Raw genomic sequence first — 26,535 nt, 5'->3', positions numbered from 1 at the left:
GTTATCGGCCTGGCTGACCTGATATCTCACCAGGTCAGCCAAACGTCTTCAAACTTTGAAAACAGAGTCCAGTGGTTTGTTTCTTTAACTTTAACTTGTTGAAATCACTATGACCTTGATGACTGAGAATCTCCTCCAGCAAGGAATGCTGAGTTCACACCGGACGCAGCAGGTGCGGCAGAAGCAGCGAGTTTACATGCAAAGTCAATGGTTGACGCACGTCAAGGCGCAGCAAAAGGTCCCGCAGCGCGTTTTGAGCAGCAGGCACAGCGCATCTGAGCAGCTGAAGCAGCGCGTCGGGAGCTTTTAAGCATCTGACGCGCGCGATGCGCCGCAAACGCGCTGCCGCTGGAGATGGAAAAATTGAACTTTTGCTGCTCGTCGCGCCGCATCAACCAATCAGAGACGCTGATCTGGGAGCTGGCGGGGAGATGGACACATCGCTGATGACACAGAGCCCTGTGATCGCTCCTCTGAAACTGTTTATTAACGCCGAAATTAACTTAAAATGCAGAAATCTGCAGGCAGAATATGTTCGCTTTTATTATCCTGGTGCCTGCAGTTTGGATTATTTAGATGAAAAACACCTACCAGCCGCCGCGGTGAACTGCGAGGAGGCGACCCGGCCAGAGGCTGCTGTTGTCGGCGCACTGCTGGTATGTGAGGGTTTGAGTGGCCCCAACAGAAATAATATTGGAAGGCAGGATGATAATCTGGATGAACTGACTGCACTGATTAAGTTTTCAGGTGGATTTTCTCACTTAAAAACATATTAAAACTACTTTATTCCCACTGATCACAGCAAATACAGCTGCAAGGCAAAGAAAAGATAGAGTAGCTCCGCCCAACACGTGTCAGACACACTTTTGCACCGCGCAGCCAGAGCAGCAAAGCTGCTTCAGGCGCGCGTCAGAACTAACTGGTACAAGCATCAAAAATGAAGCAGCAGATGCGATTTTGCTGCTCTTGCTGCGTCCGGTGTGAACGTAGCATAAAGAAGTACTTAGTAAAATGGCTATTCAAGCACTGAGTAATTGCAGGCTAGTAACTGGTGTGTAGTGTTAAAAAAAATTAATATCATGTAATCAAACAGAGTAATATTCGAGTTCTGGTATTTATAATGATTAGGTAAAACAACAACAAAAAAATATTAAAAAGGTAACGTGTCTTCAAAGGGATGTGTTTGGGCAGAAAAAAGTAATTGTATGTAGTGTTACTACAAGTTTATCCAAAGGGGCATCCAGTAACAAAGTCAAAGTAACAAAAGAAATCCAGTAACAAAGTTTGGAAATAATGAAGAAAAGCTACAGATCTAGTGTAAAAAAAAAATAAATAAATAAAATAAATGTAAAAATTATTTGGATCCAAACTAAGTTGATGGATTTATGAGTAAATTATTTAAAAATATAGATAGATTACTTCTTGTCTTGATGCTGTCTGTGTTTCTTAGCGATGGGAATTTTCTTTTTCCTTGATGTTCTGAGAAGAGGCTCTTAAACTTACAGTTGTTTTAAAGCAAGCTGTTTAACTAATACCGGTGGGTCTTTTGGTTTTTCTGAGTTACTTACTACATTGTGAGATACAGTAGGGCTATTTGTAAGAACAAGCAGTTCCCCACTAAACCAGTGGGTGGCAGCAGTGACTATTCACAGCCTCACTATCAGACTCAAAATGTCTGAATGTGTTTCAATGAAGCCAAAAACACAAGAAAATGAAACATTGTTGTTTGTTAGGAGGATCAATTGAAAACTATATTTTATGGACATTGTGCGCCTCATGCCCAAGAACAATTAATTTAAATTTGGTAATGATCCAGATCATGTGTTTAAGCTGTAGGTGTAATTCACTATTTGGGGCCAAATTTTCTTTTGATGGAGGTCTGCATTCTGAGTGCTTTTCTAGTGTCTAGTTGAATTTATGGAATAATTTTAGCTCTGCTGCTCACATCCTGTTTTTTCAGTTTTACTTGAACTGACAGGACCTTTCTAATCTAGAGTAGCTGTTTCTATTTATTTATTTTTTTTGTGCAGGAGACCCATGTTGTTATTTTTCATCAGAGTGAGGTACATGTACTCTAATGTGGGCTTGGACCACTCAGACCTCTTAGGATGGAGGAAAGAGTAGCATGCATGTCTAAAGGTCAGAGGATTATGTGTCAGACCAGAGAGCAGATGAACGCTTCAGACTCTTCATGTTCATGGATTCTAGTTGAATCCACCTCCTGACCTTTACTTGAAAAACCCAAAGGAAATCAACAAGTTTCACTTTATGCAGCAGTTCATCTCTGCCTGAATGTCACTTTATCAAGAAAGTTATAAAAAAAACAATGTATGCCTTAGAGAAAGTTACATTAAAATTCCTAAAAAAAAGAAAACTTAAGGATTTATTTTACCTGTGTGAGAAAGCTCCAGGTTTTTAAATCCTGAGATTTTCAGTGGAAAGGCATATATATATATATATATATATATATATATATATATATATATATATATATATATATATATATATATATATATATATAAACATCCATCTTTAACCGCTGTATCGGGTTCAGGTCTGAATAATAATCTATAAACTGTTATTATTTCTATGTATATAAATTATGTATATGTACAGCATCTATTTTGATTAAATAAATCCATTAAAAGCTATCTTAAACAAAAAAAAAACTAAACAAAAAAATAAAGTTGATGATATTGTGTGGTGCTCAAATATAATATAAGATTACGTATAAAAGAAGCTTAAACAGAAAAAGTTTATGAGACCAAATATTACTTATATAAACATCTATTGGAATGTCCCCTAAAATAACATTTTTAACAAATGTAAATTATTTGCATATTCTTATTTTACCTATTTGTCTTATCCAGTGTTGGGTAAGTTATTTTCAGAAGGTATAAGAATGTAAATAAAACAAGAATTGATATATAAGGAAAAAGAACAGTTACGCTTTTAAATATAGGATATTTCAACAAACTGATAAATGTTTCCTATAAACCAATACTTTAAAATAAATAGACGTTATATATATATATATATATATATATATATATATATATATATTTATATATATATATATTTATATATATATATATATATATATATATGGATAAATATATATAGGAAGTAACTGATTTTGATTTGATAGCTGATTTGATTTTTCGAGGAAAATTTATCAAAATCTAGACGTGTTCCAATTATTGGTGTGAAACTTTGGTATGGATTTAATGATAATATGTTTCTACTTACCGTATTTTCACGACCATAAGGCGCACCGTACTAAAAGGCGCAGTCTCAGTTATGTGTGCCATTTCTGTATTTAACACACACATAAGGCGCACCGGACTATAGGGCGCGTTTTTTTATATACCGGTACATGTCCTCTACTACGTTTAATACCTCTACTGCGTATTTAAAAATACAGCGGGGGCAAAACTGAGTATGACTGTGCTTTATTCATGTATTTATTACAAAGTATTAATCAAACCTGGAAGCTGGCCGTGAGACAGACACATCGCAGATGACAGAGCGCTGTGAACACTCCTCAATTAACTTAAAATCCTGAAACCTGACGACGTAATATGTTCGCTTTTATTGCCGGTATCCTGGTGCCTGCAGTTTAAATTATTTAGATGAAAAACACCTGCGAGCCACCGCGTGAACCCGGTGGCTGCCGGGCCTAGAGGCTGCTGATGAAGGGATTTCTACTGTCGGTGCACCGCTGGTATGTGGGGGTCTGAGCGCCTCCGACAGAAATAGATAATCTGGATGAACTGACTGCAATTATTAAGTTTTCAGGTGGACTTTCTCACTTACAAACATATTAAAACTACTTTATTCCCACTGATCACAGCAAATATAGCTGCAAAATATAGATTATTTAGATGAAAAACACCTGCCAGCCACCGCGGTGAAGAGGAGGAGACCCGCCCAGATGCTGCTGTTGAATTAAGTTTTCAGGTAGAAAAATAGAGCGGGAGCAAAACTGAGTATGTTTGTTCTTTATTCAAGTATTTATTACAAAGTATTAATCGAACCCATCAAAGTCATCATCCTCTGTTTCTGAATTAAACAGCTGCGCTAAATCAGACATGCCAATTTCCCCTTCTTCGCTGTCAGAGTCACTTTCCGTGCAGCGCGGCTCCTCAGAAATAATGCCTGCTTTTGCGAAAGCTTGAACAACAGAGCCAGCAGACACGTTAGCCCAAGCATCTACAATCCATCCGCAAACGGTGGCGTAATCTGCCCGGCGCTGCCTTCCACTTATCCTGAAACTGTGGTCTCCGTCTGTCATCCATCGCTCCCACGCCGCTCGCAGCCTTACTTTGAACGGCCGGTTCACACCGAAGTCGAGCGATCGAAGTTCCTTTGTCAGACCCCCGGGATAACGGCGAGCACAGCGTTCATTTGATTCACCATGTTTTTCACAGCAGCTGTGAGATGGGCACGCATGGAGTCACAGAGCGATGGTGATGCGTGGAAAAAAACCACCTGGTCTCCTCACATACACCTGCCTCAGCCACGCTTTCATCATCTCCTCATCCATCCAGCCCTTTTCATTTGCCTTAATATCATATGTCATCAGAGTGCTGTGTCTGTCTCGCTGTCAGCTCCCAGATCAGCTTCTCTGATTGGTTGATGTGGCGCTTCCAGCAGCAAAACTTCAATTTTTCCATCTCGAGCAGCAGCAGCGCGTTGTTTTTCACATCAGCTGTGAGATGGGCAAGCATGGAGTCACAGAATAACAGCAATAGTGATGAGTGGAACAAAAACACCTGGTCTCCTTACATTCAGCCACTCTTTCATCATCTCGTCAATGAGGTGGTCTCAAAAGTCGCAGTTACAACACATATAGGGCGCACCGCACATTTTGAGGGGGAAAAAAGACGTTTATGTGCGCCTTATAGTCGTGAAAATAAAAAGAAAAGCTAAAAGCTTTCAGTTTTACATATCCATGTGTCAGGATTTATCTAAAGCTCGGACCCACATGCAGTGAAGACAAACAGAGAGACACAGAGTAAAAGTTTGAACGGGTTTTATTGAAAGGTATTTAGAGTTCGGTGCAGAGTTCCTCCGAACTCTGCTCGGCCGGGAAACTGAAAGACGAGGGGAAGACAGACTGTTAGATTCAGGCTCAGTGGGGAATTGGAGTTGTTAATCTTAAAGGAGAGGATTTGTTGCCACTCACGTTTCCAGAGAAGAGGAGACACGTAGACTCCAGTCTGTGTGTTGGTCTTCCAGGGTTTGTTTGATTCGTTGGAGGGCGGAACAGGGTGGAATGATGCAGCCGCTGGTTGCAACTCAGTTTTCCTGTGGTACTTGAATGGGTCGTGGTGAAGATGACTTCCTTGACTCAGTTGATCCCACTTGGGAGAAGGCGGTCCGTAAAGGTCCAGTTTGCAGGAAGTCTTCCTGCCGAAAGGCAAAGAACAAACAAGGTTTAGTCTCAGGGAGAAACAAGCGCTCAGTAAAACTCAATGTGATCTCAGCTTGGCTAGAGGACAAAAACTCAAAATGCAAAACTCAGATTAGACTCAGCATAAACAAGGCTTGGATAGAGTACCCCAAACTGGCAAACACTCTGGCGTCGAAGAAGTGGCAACCAGCAGCTTAAGAGCAGTCCGGTGATGAGGCAACAGCTTGCAGGTGTGTGAGGAGCCAGGCACCTCCTGGTGGTGGAAGGGAGAAACACAAAAGACAAGACAAACAGACGAAACACAAAAAGTGGGATTCTGACACCCTGCACCGACAGCGGCTAATTTACTTTTCTATACACTGCAGAATCTTTAGATTCATGCATCAAACATGTCAGGCATAAATAAATATCAGTTTAAAGAATATTGATCAAACAAATATTAGAGATGATCGTTTTTCTTAGTCTTGAGTTAATTATAAACATGTTTTTCTCCCTAATTAGACCATCAACAGGTTTCACTCTGAGTCAAATGTCAGAATGTATTAAAACATCACTACTGGCTGCATGAAGCTCAGTGTGAGTCCAACACATCTGGCGGTGCAGAAATAGAGCAAATCATAGAGAGGATGGGGAAGATGTTTATTAACTGCGTCCAACACATCTCTCCTCTCTGTATAACAACACCATCCAGATACCAAACCTCCCACTGACATTAGATCTACGCCGCAGGTCCTGAAAACACAGGAATAACTATTTCAATTTAACCAAACTAACAGAGTGTGAAGAAATGCCTGGAAAAGATGAAGATGCTATAGCTGCATGTATGGGGTTTATACAGCATCTCCTTAATGAGTTTTCAGGAAGCTTTGCTCCTAACTGCTTCGATATTTCCTCTTCGTTTTAGGCCCAGTTTGCCTTGTTGTGAAGGTATTTACTTATGAGATATAAATGTTGGATCATCATATGCTAATCTGAGAGGGAAGGACTCTCACAGATGAGGTGGAAGTATCTGTTTCGTGAACTTTATTGACTTAAACCTGAGAAAATAAATAATTTCTTCCTAATCAATGATTTCGGGGTCTACTGGTCTTTACTGCCGGCATAGAACATTTCCCAATGCTCCCAAAGAAGGAACACCTTAAACATTAGCTCAGGTTCATTGGGAAAATAAATTGTTAAAGTTTTGAGAAGGATTAGGGTCAATGAAAGAGAAAACTGACCCTTATTCTGCTTCTTCGTGTTGAAATAGTCTGAAACTAAGGTGGCTTTAATAGTTTCTGTCTGTGAGGTTCAATCTAAGATATAAAGATGCACATTCATGTTTTATATCTGGAGGAAAAAAGAGCAAAAACCATTTCATAATAATCAAATAAGGTTATATACACAATGTGCCCAACCTGCGTTTAAAGCAGGGATGTCAAACCGGTTCCAGAAAGGGCCGTGTGGCTGCAGGTTTTCTTTCCAACCAAGCAATAGCAAACCAGACTCCCGTTATCTCATCAAGTGAGTCTAGTCTTAACATGATGACTTGATGAGATAACTGGAGCCTGGTGTGCTATTGCTTGGTTGGAAAGAAAACCTGCAGCCACACGGCCCTTTCTGGAACTGGTTTGACACCCCTGGTTTAAAGAGTCCCAGGCACGATGAGTAGACATAAACACATGTGGCGCCACCTGCTGCCAGTTCTTCAGAACTATCATAAAGCCTGATGGGGATGTTTAAAGGAGAAGTCTGGTCATATTCAGAATTCTTAAGAGTCATTTTCATTTGAATGTGCTTTACTGGAGGTATCCATGTTTGTCAAAGAACACTACTGCCTGTTGATCAAGTCCCAGTGCTGTATCTGGTGTTTGTCACAGCGCGCTATTATCCAAGTCATCCTGAAAACATTCTTCTTGCAAATGGTGGCTACATATTACGTGTTTTTTCTCTGGCCAGAAGTTCGATGGCAAATCCTCCCTCCTCAAGTTGGCAATCCAACAACAAACCCGTAGTGACCTTGTAGTGACTGTGGTGAGTAAAAACTCCCTTTTAACAGGAAGTAACCGGCTCAGTGTGAGCGGCCATCTGCTGAGGCCGAGTGTGGTTCAAGGAGACAGAAGCAGAGATACAAAAGGCTACTTTAAAGGCGGCCCCATCCAGGAAACACACAGCCAGGCAGACAGGCTCTGAGCCAGCTCCCATGTCAGAGGACGAAGAGAGCACATCCAGCCAGTCACAGTCAGAGAAACAGGACTACATTGAAAAACAGGCTGATCTCCAACATCTATAAGCAAAGGTGTTGATGGCAGCAGCACAGCTGATATTTCTCTCCAGGATGGAGTCACAGCCAAACAGGAACAGACCAGATGAAGCTACTATGAGAAAAAGCAGAGAGAGCAGAACGTTAGAGATTGAACTAACAGATACCGCAGAGTGGGAGAATAGAGATAGAATGAAGCAAAATGATGAAAAACGGGTCCCTATGTCCTCCAGCAGTCTAAGCCTATAGCAGCATAACTATAGAGATAGCTCAGGATAACCTGAGCACCTACAACTATAAGCTTTATAAAACATGAAAGTTTTAGGCCTAGCCTGAAAAGTAGACAGAGTGTCTGCCTCACGGACTAAAGCATGATGTGGACTATAAATCCATTTAATATAAATTTCCCTGGGTTAATCTGTCTTGTCTGTCATTCAAACCACTTTTGTTTGTTCACCATCCATTTGAAAGCATCAGTAAACTAATTTCCAGACGGAACATCTGGGAGTCTTCATCCAGCTGTGCTTCTAAGCCCTGGTGGTCTACAGCCAGCCCCTAACGAGGCTAAAGGCCACTAATGAGCCCTTAATGGCTTCTGAATCGCCCGAAGGTCCTTGAAGAGGACAACAAGCTTAATGGATGATTAGCATGGTGATTTGACTGGCTATTGGAAACTAAATTACTTCCCGTCGATATCAGGGACAGAGACGCCCTCATCAAGTTTTCTTAGAACTGATTACAGCTGGAAGGACAAAGTTTTTGTCTAAATTTTGTTTAAAGGACTCATTTACTGTTGAGAAACAGACTAGTGTTTTTTTATTAACATATTTCAAAACATAGTTTATGGTATTATTTGTCTTGAAACATGTGGATGATGGGATTTAATCAAGATCTGATGTAAAATCGGATTTTATCAACCTCATTAGGAGGTAAAATCTCCAACTGTAATGCAGATCCTACACTCACAGAAAAGCAGAGGTTATACCACACTGAAAAAAAAAGCTCCTGCTGTGGCTGAAAGGTGGAGAACGGGCGGGAAAAGGCAATGTTTCTTCCCGCCTCTTTATGTGAAATCTATTCTTCTCTCAGCTTTCTGCTGCTGAAGTGTCAACACGCCGAGTTCTGATAAGAGAAGAAGAAAGGGTCTGCTGTTTGGAGTGATGGGTTTTGATGGCAGGAAATGGCTTATTCTGGGAGATAAAGGGAGGTCAGAAGAAAAGATGGCAAGGAGGGGGCCTGGGGACAAAGCAAAAGTACCAAGAAATGGACAGGATGGGGAAGAAGGGGGCAGGACAGAATTTCAGGTTGGATTGTTCAGATAAACAGTTTGCACAACTTTCCTTCATGGTTTAGTTTTATTTTCAGGCTCTTTATCAAAGTAAGAATCACCCATTTTTGCCTATAGTTCACCTCAATGAGCAGAAAAGCTTTTTTTCCTCAAACCTTGAAAATCTGTAATATTTACTGCATAGAAACTCCACTGAGGCCCTCTGACATCTTTCATCTTTTGTGTCCAAGGGCCGATTCATTCATCACCAGGGTCTGTGGCTCTACAAGGTTAAAACATATTACATCCTCCTCATCCAAAGACTTGAAGGCTAATTTTCCAGCTGTAAATATGACAATATTTTTCTAAAAAGGCCTCTCAACTCGTTAGGTTGGTTGGTTTCAGAAAGAGTACAGCTGTATTTCAGCGAAGAGCTCACTGAATGGTCAAAGAGGAGCAGCAGGTGATGCTGACGCCCCTGGAAAGTCTCTAAATGAAGCCTTTGTGGTCGCTAGACGACCCTCAGATTGTGCTTTCAGGCTGTGTCACATCTGCTGGAGGAGCTCCAGGTTCAGGGACTCACTTAAATATCCTCTGTTGTGCTTTTCATAAGATTAACCAAACGCGTTGAAGAGCAAAGAAAAAAAACCCCCCGAAAGAGTGCATTAAAAATCTTCAGGTACGCTGATTGATGATGGGGGACGAGAAAACTGTAAAGGTTTAAATATGAAATGAGTCAAAAAAAGCCACAGATGCAGGGCCGTAACTATCATTCAGGACAACGAGGTAATTCCCTTGGTATTTTTTTAAATGTATATTTTGCCTAAATTGTGATAAACTAAAAGTAAATTACAGTAAATTGCAAAAATGATGTAGAAATAAGTCAGCATCTCTTAAATTAATTTTAATTAGCCTTAATTTGAGCAGGTAAATAAGATGATTTTGTCATGATTTACTAAAGTTCAGACCCAAATGCAGAAGACCAAAGAGGGAGACCAGGGAAAAGGTTTAACAGGTTTATAACTGAAAAGTGAGGGGGAAGACATAGCGGTTAGTTCAGGCTCAGTGGGAAATTTGATTCATGAACTTGAAGAGGAGGATTTGGTAGCTGACTGACGTTTCCAGAGAAGTTGTTGACTCTTTGACTCCAGTCTGTGTGCTGTTGTTCCAGTGTTTGTCTGATTTGGTAGAGGGCGGAACAGGGTTTACCCAGAATGCGGCTGTTTGTAGGTGAATGGAGAAAGCTGACTGTCACTCAGATTTCCTGCGGTACTTAAACGGGTCGTAGTGGAGATGAATCCCTTGCTCAGTGTGAAGCTCAAACGATCTCTTGGGGGAAGGTTGATTCAAACCTCCATTTTAAATCCTTAGCTCAGTTTTAAGATCAGTTGATCCATCCAGGGAGAGAAAAATCCAGTTTGCAGGATGACTTCCTGCCAAGAGGCAAAAACAAAAACAAGATTAGAACTCAGGTTGACAAGAGCTCAGTTTGACTAAGCAAAACTCAGCTTGGCTAGAGTACCCAAAACTGGCAAACACTCTGGCGTCGAGGTAGTGGCAGTCAGCAGCTTAAGAACACTCCGTTAACGAGGAAACCATCAGCAGGTGTGTGAGGAGGCGGACCAGAACCAGGCGCCTCCTGGTGGAGGAAGGAAGACAAACACAGAAACACAGATATTCAGTCAGGAGTCCTGACAGATTTGCAGATTGAATTAGTATTTCTACTTGTAGAATAGGATAATTAGATAATATGCATTTGGAATAAGAAAATGCAATAATTATTTCTTATTTTAGCTGTAAATCGTCTGGTTCAATTGGCAAAGTGTCTCACTTTCCTCCTCAATTCAAGACAAAATGCAATTATTTGAAGAAAAAAGGACTTATTTAGATTTCAGTTTCTTCCAGTGTAAAACTGGTAGTGGGAAAAAATTATTAAACTATTTACTCTAGATAAATAAACGGAGATCGATTGATTTTTATCTTTGCAAAGACAGAACAGTTCATCATACTGCCTTTATTGCACGGTAATCAGCCCTGTTCTGCCTGGGGAGCGTTCGTTTCCCCTTACATACAATAATGGAAAGTTGTCAGAGTCAAAACAAATTACAGACACTTTGGTTGAACACTAACATTTTATGAATAAACCTTGAGAAAGAATCTGGCTTGTTATGGGAAGAATGTATGTCTTGTCTTCAATCACCACTCACTCAGGCATTATGTGGCCTTGCAGGTGAAATAGGCTGAGTGAAAACCTTTTATAGCGAGTAAAAATAAAGCGAGCATAAATCAATATATAAAATAAGAGAAACTACATTTTCCGACCACAGTTTATAATAGAAATATGTTAAAAAGCTGTCTTTCCATAACAAGAGTAAACAGAAAAGGCACTATCATCAACATTATAGTGTAATACGGTCTGGGTGTATTTGAAATTCTGAGGTAAATATGAAGCCACTTAAATATGAAGCCACTTATTTTACTTACTTCACTTATTTATACTGAATTGTCTTTTGTGACACATCTCTAACCAGTTAGATAGAAGCTTAAAAAAGATTACATAAAAATCAAGTTTACAAGTAAATAATTTGTGAAATGTCTGGTAGGGAAGAGGGAACAGAGAAAAGCACAGACTAGCCCATTCAAAAGTCAGAATGATGTTGCTTTTGCTCCTTAAGACTGCCGCTAAGCCCGCCTAGAAGTAACCTGACTCCGCCAGATGGATTTGCTCCGCATATCCATCTGGAAACCTTCCGTTGAAGTAATTTTGGGAAGGGGCGAAAATACTGGTTAGCTGATTGGCCTATGTTGGTGATAGACGAAACCAGTCTTGAAACCAGTCGGGAGAAGAGCAAAAACATCTTTTCCTCTGAGAAAAGTCTCCAGAGCAGTGTTTTGCTCTTCTTTCAGTGAAGAAATACTCTGTAATTCCGATAAAACTTGCTCGATAGCCACGCTAACGCTAGTTTCATCGGCTGATGCCGCCATGTTCTTTAAAATGAACTGTCGCGCTTCTCGTTGCGTCACACCTCAAACTGCCTCAAAGCCAACGCTGATTGGACGTTCGTTTGGTGAACTGCTCCAAATTTTCTTTAACGGAGTCACCAGACTGATCTGCGAGTGAAACCATGAAAGCTCGCAAGATCAGGATGGTCTCATGAGGCTAGCCTAGAAGTGACTCTTGATCTCAGTATTTTTTGGGCCCTGCATACATGTAAAGTCTAAGAAAAGATGCTCTTGGGATTTTCTATTTTGAAAAAGAAACTGATTAAAAATAAAGCCTTTCAATGAAAAACTTTACTCGGAAACTCTGAAAAACTTTAATAAATTTTGCTCCAGAGAGCAAAAAATAATAAATTTAGAGAAAGTCCAGGGTAGTTAATTTAGTCTGGCTCTGCTTTTACACATTCTACTTCCCCCAACTGTCTCCTTTTATAGAGAGAAATGTGGTTAGGAATTCATGACAACTCAGGGGCTGCAGATGAAGAGACACCAGTGACAAAATCCACAGAGAGCTTTGTTTAACATGGATCGAAGGAGTCCTGATCTAAAGACAGATTTATGCCACAATGACAACAATATTTGGATGAATGAAGAGGATTTCTTTCATTTAAACCTCATACCATTGTGCTACCTGTGATAAAGAAAGAGGGCCACCTCTAAAACAGGGTCCACTTGAGGAGAGCTGTTATCCTTCAACTCCAGCACAGCTGAATGGAATGGCAGAAGCTCCTCAGAGCTTCATCAATGCGTGATTTAGTTTATTTAGAGATTCCTCTAAAAGTTGAGGAACAGTAGCTCCCAAGGACCCTACTTTTAACCCTTTATAACCTGAACCATGAAATAATTGACAGAAATTGTCATTGAACTTTCGGACAAATAAAATTAGAATATAAATTTTGTAAACATTAAATTACAGTTCTATATAATATGATATACTTGGCTTTAAAGGGTTAAGTATATACCTTTAATCAAATTTGTCAGCTACACTGACGAATTGAGTAGCTCAACACCAACCACCTGCGCCGGCAGACACAGAGCAGGATGTACTTCCTGGGGAGACTCAGGTCGCTCAAAATCTGCCATAAGCTGTTGGAGAAGTTCTACTAGTCTGTGGTTGCCAGTGTCCTCTTCTATACAGTGGTGTGCTGATGGAGCAGCACATCCATGACGGACACCTCCAGACTGGACAAACTGGTGAGACGAGTCGGCTCTGTGATTAGCAAGAAGCTGGACTCTCTGGGGACGGTTGTAGAGACACATAAACTGCTGGACATTATGAACAATGCCAGCCACCCTCTGCACACTGTCTTCACCATTCAGAGGAGTCTGATCCGTGTGAGATTGCTCCTCCACAAATGCAGGACCTACAGACTGCTGAACTCCTTTAGCCATCAAGCTGTACAACTCCTCACTTGAGAAAGGAGGAGATGATAGGCAGAGGGAGAAGGGTCAGCAGTCCTCCATCTTGTGCAAAACATTACCTATTGCCACTCATGTGCCATATTCTTCCCTCTCAGTGCGATAATACATGCCAACTACTGTGTAGCCTCTGTATTTTTTACATATTTCTAAGGTCAATACATGCATAGGTTCTCTCCAGGTATCGCGGCTTCTTCCCTCTGTCCAAAAACATCAGTGTTAGGTTAATTGGATTCTCTAAATTCTCCTTAGGTGTGTGAGAGGACTGGCGACCTGTCCAGGGTGTACCCTGCCTCTCGTCTGTAGACATCTGGAGATAGGCACCAGCACCCCTCCCGACCCCAGCAGTGATAAGAGTGACGGAAAATGGAAATGGATAGAAACATATTCCAGGACATTACAACTTTTTAATGCTTTTTGTACTATATACACTCGTTTTATATTGTCTGTTATATATATATATATATATATATATATATATATATATATATATATATATATATATAATTTTTTTTTTAATCTTTAATACATTTTGCTTTAACTCTTTGTACTCTATGTAAGCCACTGGAACAAAAATCTTCCTGAAGGAGTAATCCCAAGGGATAAATAAAATTGAGTCTAAGTCTGTTAAAACTGGACATGATGTTGGAATAAATAAAGAAAGCTATGCATATATTTTAGATTATTTGTATCATTTTGTATTTAAGACTTGTTTTTAAAAGTTATTACCTCTGAGAGGTGAAATGCTTTATCAGAAGCAGCAGTTTTAATGATATAATCATTCAGGTAATGAAAGGATGGGAGAAATTAATTGTAAATTTCATTGTAAATTTCTTAAAATTCCTATTAATCTGCCGGTTTCAGCCAAACGAGGAGCTTTGGCTGCAGCGCAGAGTGAATAATTGGAGGAGAAACATGTTTCCAGGTATGGAAGTCTGTATCAATGCAGAATTAAGAGCTTACCGTTTTACTTTTAACATTTTATGAGATTCAGATGAATAACTTTAACAATAAAGCTAAGCATCCAGGCGGCATTTCATTACGGGATGAATCCTCTGGGACTCAATTACACAGCTTTGAGGAACACCTTTTAACTCATTAATTATTGGATTTTTATTTAGAGTTTTTATTTTTAACTAAAGGTGCCACCTGTAATCTCAGTCATACTCTAAGCTGCTGCTCTCTGTCCCCATATTCTCTTTAAAACCTTGAGGAGCAGCCGCCATTAGTGCCTCAAACAGCAGGAGGGGTTTGCTCTAATTAGAGCAACAGAAACAGATTGTCAGGTTGTGTGGAGGCTTTAGTAGGAAAAGATGAGCTTGTGATGATTTAATGAAAGTCCAAGGGGAGCTTAGGCAAAAATCCAAAATATAAAAATTGAAAACCAAGTAAGCAAAAGACTAGAAAGCAATAAAACAATATTTACAACACAAGAAACCAGCACTGAGTGAAGACTCCACTGCTCTTTTAAGCCCAGCACTCTGATGAGATAGATTATTTTCACCTGTGTAGGCTACCCAGGTTCTCCACAAAGATGTTCTGTGGAAGAGATGAACAACTCGCACTAACCCACCACACACAGGAACCCTGACACAGACAAGGTCTGAACGATGAGCGGAACGACTGTTTTCTGATTAAATCTGGACATTCTGGTAAAAAAAGCAGCGTCTCTGCTTGGAAGCAGCCCTGGAAAGAATCAGAGTCACATCCTGTCAGCCTCTTACCTGCAACACAGAGAGAGGATGCCTTATTTCTATAAACACACTGAGCAACGGCTGGAAAGGTTGAACTAAACCTCAACATTTTTTTTTACCGTTTTCTGGTTTTTGTCTTAGTTTTATGTAGACTAAACACCCTGACATAAACATAGAGTCCGATCCGTGAAACAACCCGGCTCAGAGCTTTTTGTCTTTATTTGTTATAGAAACCTGAAGGAGCATCATCTGTTATATTAGATCACAAACACAGTCCATTTAGGCTAAAAGGAATACAGATTATTCTGCTTCATCTAAACAGGAACCAGTTTGAATGAGAGTCACTTAGTTTGCTTTGTTACACAGGATCCAACGGTCCACTAATAGGGATTTTTTCAATAATAATAATTAACTATTTCTTAATATAAATATCTCTTTTTTAACTTAATTAATGATTGAATGATATTTATTGATCAAATGGACTAGGGTACAGGTCTTATTTATTTTTAAATTGATTGATTAATAATTTGTTCATTTTTAACAGCCATTTTTTCAGCATCACAGTGAATCAGATCTCATAAATCTGCTTTTAATGAAATATAGAAATATTTATTAGTTTAATTATAAACCGATGAACTGTTCCATAAGGGTTTGATCAGGTTATATCAACTAATATCTAGATAATGATTTATTTCAAACACTTTAATGCATCCTTAAAGTTGGAACAAATGTGTTTTTATCCCTTTATTTAAAATGTTTCCTGATTTACATTTACAAATATAGACTCTTTACATCAAATTATCTCTGCCCATGTTTGTAACAGCAGATTTTTTTCTGGCAAAGTTTTCTCAACGTTTTAATGCAAACAACAGGAATGATTTTGAAAACAAATTTATGACGTCAGTGTATTACCCAACCATTATCTTATTATAAAAATGAATTAAACTCATTACTAAACAATAACATCAGGCAACTTGACAGGTTGGCACTGTCCTGAAAATGCAACATACATCATCTTTCTGTCAGGGTTTAGTTGTGGTTTGGAGGACCCAAATGCAGAGGCAGACAGGCTGAGGAGATTTCTGGGTAGTTTAATGGGGCAAAAACAGCAACAAAGGCAGGAATGCAAAAATCCAACTAATAATCAAAAGCAAACCAGAACTATGGAGACATCTGGGGAAAACCAAACACGAGGAGCCAGGGAGAGACGAGGAACGTGGACAACAGCATGGGAGGACAGCAAAGACAAGGAACCAACAAAGAGTGAGAGCAGAGGGGAGGGAGAGACAAAGGAGAGAGAGAAAATATATAGGAGAGAGAGACAAAGGGAGGGCTAACGAGCAGACAAGGAACAGGTGTGAGAGGAGACAACGAGGGAGCCAAGGGGAAAGGAACATACACACACACACAAGAGGGCAAAAGAGGACAACAGAAAAACATGAGAACTAATATAAATCTAGAAATACAACAAAACTGGAATTAGGCCAATAAATCTAGAAAACAAGGAGCAAAGAAAAGAACAGCAGAACCAAGACCATGACAGTGCCCCCCACTTAAGGGCGGATCCCAGACGCCCAAAATGTCCAGAAACAAAAAATAACCCACCCTGGGTGGGCGGAGGGGGAACCAGGAAGGAGGGCACGAAATACAAAACCAAACGCAGAGTCCAAACAAAAACCAAAACAACCCACCCAAGGTGGGCGAGGGCAAACAAAGTCTCTGGAGGGCGGCCGTGTGGCCCGAGGCCAGGAAGAAGCTCAGGAGGACGTCGACGGCGACGCCGTCTCTGACGAAGGAGGCTCTCTGGAGGAGGCCGGCGGCGACGCCGTCTCTGAAGGAGGAGGCTCTCTGGAGGGGGCCGGCGGCGACGCCGTCTCTGAAGGAGGAGGACCTCTGGAGGGGGCCGGCGGCGACGCCGTCTCTGAAGGAGGAGGACCTCTGGAGGAGGCCGGCGGCGACGCCGTCTCTGAAGGAGGAGGGCCTCTGGAGGAGGCCGGCGGCGACGCCGTCTCTGACGAAGGAGGGCCTCTGGAGGAGGCCGGCGGCGACGCCGTCTCTGACGAAGGAGGGTCTCTGGAGGAGGCCGGCGGCGACGCCGTCTCTGACGAAGGAGGGTCTCTGGAGGAGGCCGGCGGCGACGCCGTCTCTGACGAAGGAGGGTCTCTGGAGGTCGCCGACTGCGGCACAGGAACAGCCTCAGAGGGGGCCGCCGACTGCGGCACAGGAACAGCCTCAGAGGGGGCCGCCGACTGCGGCACAGGAACAGCCTCAGAGGGGGCCGCCGACTGCGGCACAGGAACAGCCTCAGAGGGGGCCGCCGACTGCGGCACAGGAACAGCCTCAGAGGGGGCCGCCGACTGCGGCACAGGAACAGCCTCAGAGGGGGCCGCCGACTGCGGCACAGGAACAGCCTCAGAGGGGGCCGCCGACTGCGGCACAGGAACAGCCTCAGAGGGGGCCTGGAGTGCCCCCTGAGGGGCCGTGGAGGCTTGGAGCGCCCCCTGAGGGGCCGTGGAGGCTTGGAGCGCCCCCTGAGGGGCCGTGGAGGCTTGGAGCGCCCCCTGAGGGGCCGTGGAGGCTTGGAGCGCCCCCTGAGGGGCCGTGGAGGCTTGGAGCGCCCGCTGAGGGGCCGTGGAGGCCTGGAGCGCCCGCTGAGGGGCCGTGGAGGCCTGGAGCGCCCGCTGAGGGGCCGTGGAGGCCTGGAGCGCCCGCTGAGGGGCCGTGGAGGCTTGGAGCGCCTGCTTAGCCTTATTTCAGAGAGCCTTTTAGTAGTCTGCTCAGGGAAATCAGGATGACTCTGAACGGGCTCAGGGGTCTCAGGCGCTAGGCTAAACGGCCCACTAATGGGCTCAGGAGTCTCTGGTACTGGGGAAACCCCCCCACTAATGGGCACTGGAGCTAGGGAATCTGGCCCTCTACTGGGCACTGGAGCTAGGGAACCTGGCCCTCTACTGGGCACTGGAGCTAGGGAACCTGGCCCTCTACTGGGCACTGGAGCTAGGGAATCTGGCCCTCTACTGGGCACTGGAGCTAGGGAATCTGGCCCTCTACTGGGCACTGGAGCTAGGGAAACTGGCCCGTCAATGGGCTCTGGAGCTAGGGAAACTGGCCCGTCAATGGGCTCTGGAGCTAGGGAAACTGGCCCGTCAATGGGCTCTGGAGCTAGGGAAACTGGCCCGTCAATGGGCTCTGGAGCTAGGGAAACTGGCCCGTCAATGGGCTCTGGAGCTAGGGAAACTGGCCCGTCAATGGGCTCTGGAGCTAGGGAAACTGGCCCGTCAATGGGCTCTGGAGCTAGGGAAACTGGCCCGTCAATGGGCTCTGGAGCTAGGGAAACTGGAACGTCAATGGGCTCTGGAGCTAGGGAAACTGGCCCGTCAACGGGCTCCGGAGCTAGGGAAACTGGCCCGTCAATGGGCTCCGGAGCTAGGGAAACTGGCCCGTCAATGGGCTCTGGAGCTGGGGAAACCGGCCCTCTAATGGGCTCTGGAGCTGGGGAAACTGGCCCTCTAATGGGCTCTGGAGCTAGGTAAACCGGCCCGCTAAAGGGCTCTGGAGCTAGGTAAACCGGCCCGCTAAAGGGCTTGGGATGTGCTGGCTGACAGGGAACTGATGGAGGTGGAAGGAAAGGGAATAGATCCTCCCTTTGCCCATAAAAGTAGCCCCATAACTCTGACTCCTCAATATGTGGTGCTCTGACTGCAGTGGGTGTAATCATGGTGACTGACTTTAAACCTCTAACTCGAGGAGCTAACTGCTGATCATGGAGGTGACGGCCAAGGCCATAGGGGAAACTGACCTGAAGAAGAGTGGGATTGAAGCAGGCGTCAGGCTGACCCGCCGGAGAGGGAGTGGAGGCGTCAGGCTGACCCGCCGGAGAGGGAGTGGAGGCGTCAGGCTGACCCGCCGGAGAGGGAGTGGAGGCGTCAGGCTGACCCGCCGGAGAGGGAGTGGAGGCGTCAGGCTGACCCGCCGGAGAGGGAGTGGAGGCGTCAGGCTGACCCGCCGGAGAGGGAGTGGAGGCGTCAGGCTGACCCGCCGGAGAGGGAGTGGAGGCGTCAGGCTGACCCGCCGGAGAGGGAGTGGAGGCGTCAGGCTGACCCGCCGGAGAGGGAGTGGAGGCGTCAGGCTGACCCGCCGGAGAGGGAGTGGAGGCGTCAGGCTGACCCGCCGGAGAGGGAGTGGAGGCGTCAGGCTGACCCGCCGGAGAGGGAGTGGAGGCGCCAGGCTGACCCGCCGGAGAGGGAGTGGTGGCGCCAGGCTGACCCGCCGGAGAGGGAGTGGTGGCGCCAGGCTGACCCGCCGGAGAGGGAGTGGAGGCGCCAGGCTGACCCGCCGGAGAGGGAGTGGAGGCGCCAGGCTGACCCGCCGGAGAGGGAGTGGAGGCGCCAGGCTGACCCGCCGGAGAGGGAGTGGAGGCGCCAGGCTGACTCGCCGGAGAGGGAGTGGAGGCGTCAGGCTGACCCGCCGGAGAGGGAGTGGAGGCGCCAGGCTGACCCGCCGGAGAGGGAATGGATTTCTTCCCCCGGCGGCGCTTACGCCCGGAGGAGGCAGACGGCATGGGGGGACCAACAGCTGGTGAAGGTGGAGGAACCCGGACTGGAGGCGATTGAGAGCAGAGTTGGAAGGAGGTGAAGTGATGGTTTGGGTGGTGGAGGACTGTTGAAGAGTTGGGCGCTGGCTGCTTGGTGGTTCCACTCCAACTCTTCAAACAGTTCAGACAGCACTGGGGGAGAAATGAGTTTGGAGTTTGTGAGAATTTGCCTTAGTTGGCCAGCTGCACTCACCCTCTCCTCAGGCGGGCTGAGACTGGCAATAGTATCCAGAGCCTTTCCCAGCTTCAGGAAAAAATCCCTCAGGGTGTCCAGACTGGGCTCTGCTGGGTCCATTGTGGTTGGTTCCTATTGTCAGGGTTTAGTTGTGGTTTGGAGGACCCAAATGCAGAGGCAGACAGGCTGAGGAGATTTCTGGGTAGTTTAATGGGGCAAAAACAGCAACAAAGGCAGGAATGCAAAAATCCAACTAATAATCAAAAGCAAACCAGAACTATGGAGACATCTGGGGAAAACCAAACACGAGGAGCCAGGGAGAGACGAGGAACGTGGACAACAGCATGGGAGGACAGCAAAGACAAGGAACCAACAAAGAGTGAGAGCAGAGGGAGAGCATATATAGGAGAGAGAGACAAAGGGAGGGCTAACGAGCAGACAAGGAACAGGTGTGAGAGGAGACAATGAGGGAGCCAAGGGGAAAGGAACATACACACACACACAAGAGGGCAAAAGAGGACAACAGAAAAACATGAGAACTAATATAAATCTAGAAATACAACAAAACTGGAATTAGGCCAATAAATCTAGAAAACAAGGAGCAAAGAAAAGAACAGCAGAACCAAGACCATGACACTTTCTTTGGCTAGCTCTGTTGGACATACAGCACGTACTTGAAGGAGGAAAATAAACAGTTAGATACGGCAGAGGATTCGAAAATCTTAGTTGCCATAGTAATCTCCACTGTCTAAATAACGTGGGAGGAAGGAAAGCCCACAGGACCACTGCTCCTTAAACAGGTGGACAGAATAAAAGATTGAAGCTTTAAGTTTGGAGAAGACAATTAGTCTTTTTTATTTTCTAGGGCTGCAATTATTGATTATTTTGCAAATCGATTGATCTGACGATTATTCTTTTGATTACAGTTTTTTACAATTGCCATGACAGAGTTTTCAATACTTTTAACAATTTTCCAAAACTCTTAACACAGTTAGCTCTACATCTTCATGTGTAAGCTATAGTATTAACACATTTCTTGCTTTAACACATAATGCATACAATTAACACAAATTAAAAATGCTTAAACTCCTTTTACACACCAGCTCAAACAAGACCAAAACAGTAGAATTTTACGGCCAAACTTACCAATGCTTTAACACTGTATGTCAGAAAAGATAACACCACGTTCTGCACCTAACCTTACAGGCTAAAATCAAGGTGAACAACTCTTCATATTGAATTGAAATATATTTCTTGTATTTTATTCAATTGCTAATAAGAAACAGCTTATTGATCTTATGCAATTGTTGAAATCACAGCTGATTCCCATCTAGGAAGCACACTCAGGTTGATATTTCAATCATATGATTATATGTTGCCATGAGAGGAGCCAACATCACCATTTTTTTCTTTACAATTTTGATATAATTACTGCTCTATGTGGGTTCCTCTGTCAGCAAATGACATGTTTTACGGTCTCTATACTCCAGTTATTTCAATAATCTACTAATCATGATTTTTCCGATTAATTGTTTCAGTCACTATTTACACTTTAAAGTAGCAGCCATTCAAAATGGCCCTTCCAGTCAAATGCCAGCCGATGACAGCCCACTTCCCTGTAACTCCCAGCAGAATCCACTCCAACTTCCAGCCACTAGAGTGACCCTCTCCTTCTCCCCGGCATGCAGATCTTTTCCCACCCTTTCATTGAATTACAGGGTCTGACCAGGAGATGATGCTTCTCTTTAGATCTTATTGTCCATAAATCATGACTGAAAGGATATTTGAGGACAATTTGATGCTTAACCCTTTAAAGCCCGATCTAAGAATTAAACAAAACAAAAAAAATATCTTTTTTTTTTTGTTTGAAGTCCTTATTTGGCCTTTTAACAAAATATGTAAAAAAGAAAAAAACAGAAATACATTTTGGATATCAATAATTTATTACTATGCGATAAGTCAAGATTATTTTTTGTGTAGTCTTCTGCCCTCTGTTATCAGGTATATCTGATTGTATACAATAGGATTTTGAGCAAAGTTTTTACCATTAAATTATGCAAAAGGTGTCAGACGCAAAGTATTTCAGAAACTGTATGTATCAAATATGATACATTTGGCATTACAGGGTTAAAAAGAAATGGTAGGGGACCAGCCAAGGGCCCATCAAGGAAAGTGGGAAAATTTTTACTTTCTGCTAGTGTATTCCAAGGCTTTACTCTCCTGCCTGTCCTCAGTGGAAGAAATATTGAAAATCTTTCGGAATATCGTTGCTCTTTTCGTGTTTTTTTTTAACTGGTCTCAAAGTTACACTTCTTATCCCATTTCAGACATTTAAGTGTCTTTCTTTACAATTGGTTCTAGAAAACAGAGATTAAAACATAGCAGAGAAGTCAACGGAGATTTGGGTTTTAACTTTCTAAACGTATTTTATGTAATCAGATAGTTTAACATTTTAAATCCAATTTACTGACTTCATTCAAAAAGAAAAAACCTTTAAGTACCTTCCATTTTATTTTTTATTTTTTTATTCAGTTTAAGTTAAGGAGCCTTCCCGCAACAGCATTTAGCTGTAGTACTTTAACAGAGGGCTGGTAGTCAGTGATGTGAATTAATCCAGCTCTGCTGCTAAATCACCGACATGCTTCCTCTCTCTGGAATTTAAAATGCACAAAGAATGATTACGATGATTAAGTGCTATAGCTTGCTCTCTTTGTCTTTTTGCAGCCTCAGCCATCCTTTAGCTGGTCATTTTTCATTAACTAGAACGCCACTGGAAGAAGAATTACACATTTATTTGATGAGGTGTGTTTGCATTTGGAGCAGAAAGCAAGAGGAGCTTCTTTAATGATTGAGTTGAGCTTTCTATTTGGACAGAGGCAGAGGCAGGATTTTAAATTCACTTTCCTTTCTCTAGAAAGCAGATGTAACTTTTAAACAGACTAGAATAATAGCTGTTGTGATCCCTCAGCAGCACAGACAGAAAACAAAGAAAACAAACTGCTTAGATTTCTTGTCACAACCACAGGTAGAAGCTGCAGACTACAGCCATGCATCCTGGGATCTGACCCAAACCGTGGCCTGAAGACCTGCTGCAAGCTGCTTCTTTATTTAAATGTTTGTGTGGTTGGATTGTGAGTTTCACAGAGATATACTAACATGGAGGAACTCTGAGAACTGCTGGCTACGGGCAACATTTTTTATGCTCAGTGGGATTTAAGAGCCACAAAGTTAAAGCGAGGCGGACCAGAATGATGCGCCTGATCCCTTAAAAATGTCATCCCTCAGGTGATTTATGCATTCATGTTTCCTGCTTCAACCAGCAGCTTTTCCATCAGCTGGATATCAACCAGCCAGCTTTCATCTAATTTTTACTTTTGCTTTGCACAAAATAATTTTCCATCCCATGGCAAAATTAATGACTTACTTTCTCTATCAACCGAGTTAGAAGTTTGAGCACCTTTATAAACTATTAAATTTTCCCTCAAGCACCGTGAGCTGTTATGCAAACCTTTCATTTAAAGAACAAACAAATGTAACTTATAATTTTGGTATTAAGCAAATGGGAATATTTTTGGTAATCCAATCTGACCTAAATCAGGTTATTTTGCCTTTTTGTATGTAAATATCTCGTTTGAACAAAGTTAATTGTTATTTGCATTGCAAATACACCATTGAATTAGAATAAAAATCGTACTGCGTACGTCTGCAACCAATTTGACCTTTGACCCTCATTACACTGCTTTTACCAGAGCTCATAAAACTCCCCGCAGATGGGATCGTAGTTTTTACCAACATTTAAGGCCTCACCCTGTATTCCCTGTTTAGTCTTTGTCCTGGAGACTTGTCAATAGATGTAAAGTGTCCTTTGAATATGAATTATGAATGATAATGAACATGGGTATAAAGATGCTCTGAACCTAAAGTCCTGCTCCAACCAGGCTTGTATTATCAAAGATTGCTTGGCGCTGGTGATTCCTTTCTGTCTCAGAAGCCCCAATAGTCTAGCCTCGTGAGACCATCCTGATCTCGCGAGCTTTCAAGGTTTCACTCGCAGATCAGTCTGGAGACTCTCCGTTAAAGAAAATATGGAGCCGTTCACCAAACGAACGTCCAATCAGCGTTGGCTTTGAGGCGGGTTGAGGTGTGACGCAACGAGAAGCGCGACAGTTCAGTCTAAAGAACATGGCGGCTTCAGCCGTTGAAACTAGCGTTAGCGTGGCTATCGAGCAAGTTTTATCAGAATTACAGAGTATTTCTTCACTGAAAGAAGAGCAAAACACTGCTCTGGTGGGTGTTCTCAAAGGAAAAGATGTTTTTGCTCTTCTACCGACTGGTTTCGGCAAGAGTAGCCTGGCTTGTGGTTGTGTTTTCGTCATCGCTCTGTTAGTACGTCATATGCTTCGTTGATCTGATTGGTTTATTTGGCCCGTCTATCACCAACATAGGCCAATCAGCTAACCAGTATTTTCTCCCCTTCCCAAAATTACTTCAACGGAAGGTTTCCAGGATATGCGGAGCAAATCCATCTGGCGGAGTCAGGTTACCAATAGTCAGAGAACAACTGAGGTTTAAAACTCAGACACAGACTAATGCAAGTCTGAAATATGATTGCTCATTCTTTGGTGATTCAGTTGGAAAAAATATTTAAAGTTGTAGCAAGTGCGGCAACACTGATTGAATCATTTGCAAATGAATGCAAAATGGGATGTTTTCCTGCTGGTATTTGGGAAGGACCGTCCTTTGCAGCCAGGTGGTAAGGTGGCATGCTGTAAGATTTGGCTCACCGAGGCTCCTAGGATGTTTTGCAGTTTGGGTTCTTCATGCCATCAAGCTTTGGTACAAAGGTTTATTGTATGAAGCTAAAAGCCTTTATGCTTTGATAAGGTAATGGTTTACATGTCAAGAAATTAGACAGATGGACCCAGTATTCAAGGCGAGACAGTCAATAGAAAAGTTCCCAGGTCAGGGAAAAAGAGCAGATAGGAACAGTTCTGGAATCCAGGAGTATGCAGCCCCGTCAGGGGTTCCGATCCACACACAAACAGACAGATCCAGGGTTTCAGGAATCCAGAGAGTGTGAAGGCAGGTTCAGAATTCCATGAGTCCAGCAGCGAGCTCAGACTGAAACGCACAGATGCAGACAGGCATGCTTAGTGGTTGAGAGACAGAGACAAGAGAAGGTACCAGGAATAACTGCAGGAACTTTAAACTGGTCTCCAACTAGGCGCCAGGTTTATGGTACTTAAAACGAACCTTCCCCACAATCTGAGCCAAAACCCTGAGGGCTCTGCGGAGAAGGGCCAGATCCCAAACTCCCCCGCACGCTGAGCCAAAAACCTGAGGGTTCCGCGGACAAGAGCCAGGACACAATCAGAAGACAAGACAAACTGTAAACCCTCTAAATCCACTGGCCTCTGGAAACGGGAAAACGAACCAGGGACTTAACTAAAAGTCATGAAACAAACATAACTAAGAGACGTCAAACAGAAATCAAACAATGATCTGGCCCAGATAGCTGGGCTGAACGGTATATAGCACAGGAAGCAGGTGAATAAGATGAATGAAGGGTAGGTGAAGTGAGTAATCAAGTTCAGCTATCAGGGCAGAGCATTACATTGTATTTGTGTAACTGACATCTACTCTTTGATGCCGGAGTTTACCAGTTCTATTCTGGACAACGGCTGCAACCTGCAAATGGCTCTTCACCCACTATTTAAATTTCAACAGCCTAATGATGCTTCTTGATGTTTAGCCCTGTAAATTCCAGGTAAGGGTACAGAAATGTTGGACTCATTAATGATTGTGACAAACCCACATTTCCTATGACATTATTTGTGCTTTGAAAAAGCAGCAATTTTTTAAATGAGCTATGGCTTCTTAGTGTTTAAGATCTACCTGACCTTTGTGATTCTGTTAAGTGTGTGGCTGTATTTCAGGTAATACTTTGTTTCTTGGCTATTCAGGATGCTAAACATCTTTTAGTCAAATTGCCGTTTTTATGTGGTCCTCTGTTTATATTAATGAAAGTAATCAGAGGAGGTCTGTCTAAATGTAAGGGTCGGTTGATATTATTTTAATTAGTCTCTGTGGTCTAAGGACGTACATCAGCTTACATTACAAATACCATCAGTCAGTGGACTGGAAATGCTCGCAAGATTTATGGGCAAATTAAAAATCGGATGTAGACAAATGTGTTTGGACTAAATAGGCCAAATTATTTACTGTACTCCTGCTTCAGGACCCCATTAGCCTTATTTTTTGCTCTGCATGATATGCATACCTGTCTGCCATTTTTCTTTTCCAAACAACTTAGCTATTGCCATAAAAGGGCTGAAACGCTGCCATCCCTTAAAATTAATAACATTATGTCTTGTGTAATATTTCACAGTCAGAGGTACTTGGTAGTTTTGCCTCCTGAAAGACGCCAATGTTACATTGGTTCTGGTAGAAAGGACAGAGTTAATATTCAGGCTAATCCCCTCAAAACCATCACAGAATAATGTTGATTTTTCCTGTTGAATTTTAATGTGTTTAACTTGGATTAATAATCCACTTAAAGTAGGGATGAACTGTAGAACCAGACTTTGCTGCAATTATGGATACTAGATCTGCCTTATGGTGAAACCATAAAGACTTTGTTGACTGTTTCTATTCATTTTATGTCCACAGAATATGAAATTTTCAGGTCGCCTATCTTTTCTTTATAATTCTTACTCACCTTTCTCTTT

At 43.0% G+C, this 26,535-nt stretch overlaps 1 protein-coding gene across 1 annotated transcript in view; it reads left to right on the top strand.

The window, feature by feature from the left end:
• nmbr (neuromedin B receptor) overlaps positions 1-26,535 on the top strand; it is an 83,235-nt gene that overhangs the window by 19,673 nt on the left and 37,027 nt on the right. The window lies entirely within an intron of this gene.

This window comes from Cyprinodon tularosa, unplaced genomic scaffold, assembly GCF_016077235.1.
Source record: "Cyprinodon tularosa strain WSP-4 unplaced genomic scaffold, ASM1607723v1 ctg338, whole genome shotgun sequence".
NCBI lineage: Eukaryota > Metazoa > Chordata > Actinopteri > Cyprinodontiformes > Cyprinodontidae > Cyprinodon > Cyprinodon tularosa.
This window is presented reverse-complemented; position numbering and strand designations above follow the sequence as displayed.